We start from the raw sequence: 8234 nt of genomic DNA, 5'->3' as shown, positions 1-8234 counted from the left end.
AGAGGGTGTATATACTTTGGATAGGAGATAGTTGTAACTGGAGTCGCATCAATAATAAAGGTTTTCGGGCAACTTGCCTGCCTAAAGGTGATTTCGACTGCGAATTGTCTTTACGTAAGTCCTACGAAAACCTTTTTATCGAACGAAGCGAAGGAGAAAACATAAAAACAAAATACCATCGAGTTTGTTACGAGCTTTGACCTCATGTGAAATCTGCATCTCTTGTCATCCATCAACGGGCATCCACCTCTAAATATTCTCATCAATCAACGCGCCTTTCAACCATAAAAAGTCGGGGAAGAAGGATAGGTATAAGCAGGTCACTCTGCCTTGTTTTAATCTCTGCTTTTCTTTTCTTTTCTGTTCTGTGATGGCTGCCTCTTCACAAGTTTGTCATAATAAGAGAGCAAGAGATGAGTATTGGAATGGTGGAATAGCTTTGCCAGAAGCGAAAAAAATCAAAAGTGGACGGTTGGTCCATGATAGTTATCTCACGGCCTTCTTGGAGAAATCGATAATTTGGATGCTAATCCTAAAGAAACTCATGCTGTGATTCAGGTCCAGGACTAGAGGTTGAACGGGGTTATGAAATTTGCTGAAGATGAACGTGGATTTATCGGGCGAGCCCCTGACGAGGAGGGCGGTGTTGAGTTGGGTTCAATGCAACACGGTGAATTAAGTGACAGTTATTCTGAAGCGAACTCGGTTTCTGATACACTAGGAGACATTCACACACTGATACACTAGGAGACATTCACTGAGAAGGAAATTTCATATACTACGTGAATGTTGTGGCAGAGCTCGGTTTCTTTCCATACAATATCGCTGGCGAACTTGACGTCACCTTGAACCTTTTCGGTGGGGATCAACAGCCAATACATATTCGGATACCGTGTATGTTTATGCTGAGACTCCCATGAATTAAATCCCATGCTTATTACGCATTCAGTTGTAGTTTTGGTTTAAAGTTGATTTATTTTTACCTTATTTTAACTATTTATAAATTATTTTGCAATCTATAATAACAAATAAACTGTTTTTCCATCAACATTGTCAATAAATTTAAAATTGCAATAATTAAATTGACATCTTAATATAATTATATTAATTATTGTTTTACCTGGTTAACACGCTCTGTTTTCCTAACCTAAAAAACAAGTTAACATATCTAACAGTAGTGAAAGTCTATCCATTAAAAACCACCAGCCAGACCACTACCAAGTTGTGGACTGATTTTCTTTGAAAAAATTAATGACTCAGTCAACATTCACCACCTAGTAACCAGAAAAGATTGTTTGTTTTCTTTAATAATTTGACAATTAGATTATCATAATTTTTTCCAAAAACTAATTATATTTTTTTTATATTTGTGAGAGAAATAATAATTAACATTACAAACTATAATATATTAAAAATATATATGTTTATTATTTTATAATAACAATTTAGAAATGGGCCTGGAGTATGCCCTAAAACTGCTTCTGCTTGGCTAAGAGCTCGTCTTCCTCGGACGTAAGGAAACAGGTTAACGGCCCAAGACCCAGAGGCATCTGGCAGGAGTGAAAGCCTGCTCCCTTACGGACCACCAGCGGGTTATTTCAGGTGGCGTGGTTTTCCTTGATAACAGTGATGTGTCAACTGACATTCCCGGATAGCAGCCAGAGATGACTATCCTCACTGTTGGATTGACAAACTGAGTTTGATAGGTTTTTCCACCTTATGAAAAAAAAAAAAAAAAAAAAATAAATAAATTAATTTAGAAATTCAGAATGTTTTGCGTTTTTCCTTTACAATTATGCATTGCGTGATTCTGAAATCGCTCAACTCAACTTCTATTCTATAAGATAGAATACAGGACTCCAACTATTGCCTCCAAATAGCCAGTTATCGTTATCTGAGACTGCTACGGATTTTATCCCGGGAAACTTCTGGAAAACACAAAAAGTTAGGTTTTGCTCGCGATTTGAAATATTCATGACCTGGTTTAACACACAAATAAAATAAAATAAACCAAACTATTATACCTTTCAAGGTTGTTCAATCAGTAGAAGATAATATCATATTTTTATTTGAAATTTTATTGGTTTGAGTTCAGGCTTGAAAGACGTACATCAACGCAGGGAACCAGTAGAACCAGAAAGTCATGGTGGGTATTTGGAGGGAGGTTTCATTGCCCGTGGAACAAGGACGAGAGTTTTGCAACCTTTACGAAGACATTTTCTGAAAAACTACAGCACATGGCAGAAACAAAAGCGCATGCTTATAGACACACATCATGCATAGATACTGTCCGAGCATTCTCTGAAAATCACAGTAAACGGCATAAAGAAATTATGTTTTTATAGGCACACATTATACTTAGGTATTGTTTATTACCCCAAAAACATGGCACCAGCCGCGGGCTTATTGGCATCACTTCCTATCGAGCATTGTTCACGTTCTTTTGCAATGTGCATGTATGGCTCATGTGACACTTCATGCCTCGATATTAAAACGATATATATTATGCCGCGGGCTTATTGGCATCACTTCCTATCGAGCATTGTTCACGTTCTTTTGCAATGTGCAGGTATGGCTCAGGTGACACTTCCTGCCTCGATATTAAAACGATATATATTATGCCATTTAGGGTTGGAATGAAGAGTTTTTATATATATTATGCCATTTAGGGTTGGAATTGTTAAAATAAGCTAATTATTCAAGCATGAAGAGTTTGTTAAATTCAGGGAGTCAACTTAAGTCAAGTCAAGTCGAATTTAATGTGTTGTTGCATGTCAAGTTATTTTAGGCGAGTTGCTAGACGAAAAGGTTTAAATACCTTTCACCGGGTTCATTGTAATCAACAAGTTTTGTGTGTTCAATAGAAGAGTCACAACTCATGTGTTTTGTGTGTTAAATTTGTGTTTTGACTCATATGCTTTCCAATAAATTGGTATCAGAGCTGAGGAAGGATCACAAGATCAGTGGTGCCTGCAGAGCCAGTTGGAAGAGGGCCAAAAGAAGAAGGTGGGTGATGTTTTTTTTAATTGCGTTGCAAATTTGTCGAACTATTAAGAGTGACAAGTGCACAAGTGAAGTGAAATTCACAACTAATTAGTGCAAAAACTGTGATTCTTGCTAAGATTCTTGCTGCTCTTTTTTTGTTATATCATCTTCTTCGAGTAGTGGCACTTGTGCATCAACTGTTTTGTCTATACTACCATTTCACGACTCTTGTTCTTTGAACACAACATCTCTGCTAACAATGGTCTTCTTGGTGACAAGGTTATATAACTTGTAAGTTTTTTATTGCTCACTATAACTAGTAAATATGCGTTTTTCCTTGTCGGTGTCTCCAATCAAATCCTTATTTTTTGTGCTTGCATAGATTATGCCATAATCTCTAGTTCATGCTATTTATCTCAGAATTATTTTTCCTGCACTCCAACGTGTGTCTTTTGGAGTCTCCATAAATCTAGAAATCAAACTCACTCCTTGCATAATCTTTGGTCTTGTAGCAGTGAGACACATGAGGCTGCCAACTAATCTTTTGAATAGAATTGGATTGATATATGTTATTTCATCATCCTTACTTAACTTTGTACATGTTGCGACAGTTGTAGGGACATGTTTGCAATTCTCCATCTTGAATATTTTTAGCAAATCTCTAGCATATTCATTTTGACAAATAAAAATTCCTTTTTTCAGATTGCTCAACTTCTATGCCAAGAAAATATTTCATGAGACCAAGATGTGTCATCTCAAATTCTTTCATCATCGCTACTTTAAATTCATCCAGTTCAAAATCACCTGTATAAATCATGTCATCAACATATAGGAAAACAATCAAAATATGTCCATGCACATTTACCTTTGTGTATAAGGTAGGTTCAATGCTGCTTCTACGAAATCCATTCTTGATCATGTAGTTGTCAATTCTACTATACCAAGCTCTAGGCGCTTGCCTGAGTCCATAGAGAATTTTCTTCAACCGGTAAACTTTATCTTCTTTACCTTCACATTCATAACCTGGAGGTTGCTGCACATAGATTTCTTTTTCTAGAATTCCATTCAAGAAGGTTGATTTCACATCTATTTGATATAATTTCTACTTGATCGGAGCTATTGTGGCTAGAACTTCTCTTACAGTATCCAATCTGACTACCGGAGCAAACGGTTTCTCCAAAATCTATTCCCAGTTGCCGTGAGAATCCTTTTGCTACAAGTCTTGTTTTAAATATGTGAATTTCACTTTTCTCATTCAGCTTTGTCTTGTACACCCATTTTACACCAATGAGATTTTTATCATTTGGCAAATCTACCAAATCCCATGTATTATTCTTTCCAATAGCTTCAATTTCTTCATCCATGGCTTGCACCCAATTTTCATCTCTGGTTGGAAACAAGGTCTCATTTGTTCTCATCATCCCATCACAACAATATTGGAATTTGGAAATAGATTTTCCTTCGAATTTGAAGTTTTTTATTGTTTTGTATCTTTCTTTTCTTTTTTCTTCTTCTTCCTTTTTTTTGGTAAATATAAACTATTTATATACAAAATTATTGCTAGTTACTGCTTTGCCACTTAGGAAACCAAATCAATAACATGGATTCAAAATTTTAATATTGCTAATATTGTTCACTATTTGAGAGTTTGATAAACTGAAATTGTTTCTAACTAACAAATTAACTTTAAACTAATGGACATACTTGTAACATTAACATAAATGAGATTCTTCTACAAATTTCCCATTTTGATTTTTTTTTTTGGTTGTAAAATGGGTAAATAAAAAAGGCTAACAAATAACATCAGTAAAAGAATAAGAAATGGAAAAAGCTAAACCAAAAAACCAAAAAAAGTTACAAACAATTACCACATCAAAATGCAAAAACCAAAAAATAATGAGAAAAAATAAGAAGAAAAACCTTGATGTTGCCATGTTGTGCACTATAAAACAATGTGCATAGCAATTATCAGAGTTGACCCAAGGCCAAACATGGTATGCATGGTTAATCTTTGTCAAGCACAATCAACCTTTTTCAAACATTACTACCATTCAACCACATCTTGATCATATATAACCATATTCAACCATAGTCAACTAATGTCAACCCTGGGAAAAATGGTCAACCATCATCATCTTGTTCAAACATGTTCAAGTTGGCGAGTTGAAGTGTATCATGGCCAACCATATTAAAAAATGCTAAAAATGACCAACTATAGTCAACCAGGTCTAGCCATGGTTTGTGATTTTCAACTATGTTTAATATGGTGAACCATGGTAAACCACATTCAACAATAAGCAACATGTTTAACCACAGAAAAACAAGGTTAATGAAAGTCTGCCATAGACAAATTTGATTTAAAGTGGACATAATATTATACATGGTTTGCCTTCAACTGTACACTAACAACCCTATAAAACTATATCCACCCTTAGTCAACCATATGTTGACCATAGTCAAGCATGGTTGAACAAGCTCAACCATAGTCAAACTTTGACATCACATTTTACCATGGGAACCTTGTTCTTTTTTATCAAACATAGCCAAACATATGTTAGGGGAATTTTGAGGTCTAAAATGGGCCTCCTAAGGAAATTATAAAATAATAGTGGAAATAATAAAATGAGATTAGAATACATCATCAAATTCTAGAGGGAGAAAAGAAAAAAACTACTTTTTCAACTTGTATTTTCAACTTATCTCCCTATGGGTTTACTCAAGTTTCGAGTGGGAACACTCATTAGATGCAGAATTTGATTCTTCATCTAAGGAGTACCCATGTTGCATACTTTTGATGGAAACTGCTACACGAAAAATGAGAAATACATGAAAAACGTGATTGCAATCACGTTTTTTTTCATGTATTTCTCATTTTTCATGTAGTAGGGTCCATAGAAACAATGCAACATGGGTACTCTTTAGATGAGGAATTAAATTTTGCGTCCAATGAGTACTCCCACTTGAAATTCGAGTAAAACATTAGGGAGATAAGTTGAAAATACGGCTCGAAAAGGTAGTTTTATTATTTTATTATTTATATTCTCTTTACCTTTTTACTCCTAAAATGGTGAATCATCCCCCATGGTTGACATTATCATCTTGAATCCTATTGGTTCTTAAAAAGTTTATTTTGGTTTTACATTTTTCTTAGGAGGCCCATTTTAGACCTCAAAGTTCCTCTAATGGTGTGCATGGACAACTATTGTCAACCATAATTATTATATGGTCAACCATAGTCAACCTTGTTCAACCACAGTCTTCCAAAGTCAATCATAGTCAACCACGACCAAGCATAGTTATTCGTCTTTAACCTTGTTTACTTTTGTCAAACTATGGTCAACCCTTATCAACCATTCTCAACATGACCACCTAAATTTAACCATTGGAAACCATGGTCAATACTTCATCAACCAATTTCACCCATGCTCAACATATGAAACCATTCTAAAATGTATTCATTCACATGAAACATGTGAATAATGATCAATTGTGGTTGAGTATAATCTATCATATGCAACTTTAGTGTAATGTGCACTACCATGGTCACCTATAGTAAACCTCTTGGTCATAATCATCTGCCATTGTCAACCATTAATTTATTATATTTAACAATAGTTACCAAATGTCATCTAACCATAGACTACTAATCCACCCCACTCACGACCAACTACCACAAACACATTAATAAAGTGGTTGATATATGTTGATGGACATAATTTTCCACCTTTAGAATATCAATTAACATCGATTGGAAAATGACAACATGTACATATACCAAACACTCTATTAATGTGATTGTGCTAATTTTAAATTATTCACCATGTATAATTTAAATGTATTGACCATTTTTAAAACATTAAATTTCTTTATATCTTCAAATATATAATTTATAAAATAAAATATTGTGATTTCACCATCTCATAAAGCATCATTCCACTAGATTTCAACCCCAAAAATGGCATCATTAGACAAGGCTCTTCTTTTTGCTACAACTTCCACCGACACGATTATGGCCAAAATCATAAACCAACCATGGTTAAGTTTCATAATAGTTTACCATTCAATAGAGTTGGACTCAGTGTAATTCGAATAACATAAAGCTATTGTTTTAGACTAGACTCTCCCCTATTTGTCAACTCAAGTACAAGTTGGCACAACGAAAACAACCTCTATTGAAAATCATATGAATCTGCTCTAATTTTGATGCAACAAGTTTTCCCCCAAAACCATGTGAATGTGTGAATGTGTCCATAATATTGAACATAAAACTTATCAGATCAAGTTTCAAGGCAATCATAAGCACCCTATTACATACCAAAGCACCACAATCTCGCACTAGGCGAGAGATGTCTATTGTTGTGCAGGGACCAGTAGCTGTCATAGTATTGGTCGCATAAACCCACCAAAACTTGAAAAATATGCAACCAATATTTAAACATAAATAAATAACATTAAGTGTAAATATATTTTAAATTATGTACAAAATTTTCCCATGTGCTAATTGGGCCCACAACTTTCCATAAATAGTCTTTTAAATATTAAGAGTACAATTTTTTTTGTCCCAACTACAAAATAGATAAATTATAATTGTCCCAAAATTTTCTAATCCACCAATACAAGGTACCCATCACTTCAAAACCCACTTAATTAAATTGGAGTTAAGTATCCCAATTCACATTCATACTTGCACATATACAAAGTTGATGGATTGGAGTCATAACTGCTAAGTTTTCCAACAATTCAACCCACTTTGCTCAATAAATGACACCCAACCCATTAAATTCAATAAATGACACCCACCCCATCAAATTATCCATTAAAAAGATGAAAGCACAAGGATCAACCATAACAAATTCCTATACATTGGATCACATGCAAATAAATCCATAACACATTCAAATTTGAGAGATTGCAATCCATATTAAAAATAATAATAATATTAAATTAATGAATAATAATTTGACCTGGGTCCTAAGGTCAAAATTAGTCGTTGGTCGATTTAGCCGTTGGAGTCTCTGCTCAGACTATTTAACATGCTAAGCTGGATCTGTTTCTTCAACTTGTCCTGACGATGAACCACACTTGTTGGTTTGAAGCACGTCGACAAATGTCTGTCTACATGTGATTTACACTGAAGTTATTCTTTCAACTATTATGGATCACAAAAGCCTCAATTCAACTATTGCAATCCATGTCAATCCTTGTTTCCAATCAAATTCAATAACAAATAACTATAAAATAACTTCAAC

General features: G+C 34.4%; 1 pseudogene; it reads left to right on the top strand.

The window, feature by feature from the left end:
* Positions 1-370: 370 nt before the first annotated feature.
* Positions 371-925, top strand: LOC149171010 (uncharacterized; annotated as a pseudogene).
* Positions 926-8234: the final 7309 nt, after the last annotated feature.

Source organism: Pinus tabuliformis, chromosome 4_2 (genome assembly GCF_031772625.1).
Source record: "Pinus tabuliformis cultivar Carrire ecotype Pingquan chromosome 4_2, CPIR1, whole genome shotgun sequence".
Lineage (NCBI taxonomy): Eukaryota > Viridiplantae > Streptophyta > Pinopsida > Pinales > Pinaceae > Pinus > Pinus tabuliformis.
This window is presented reverse-complemented; position numbering and strand designations above follow the sequence as displayed.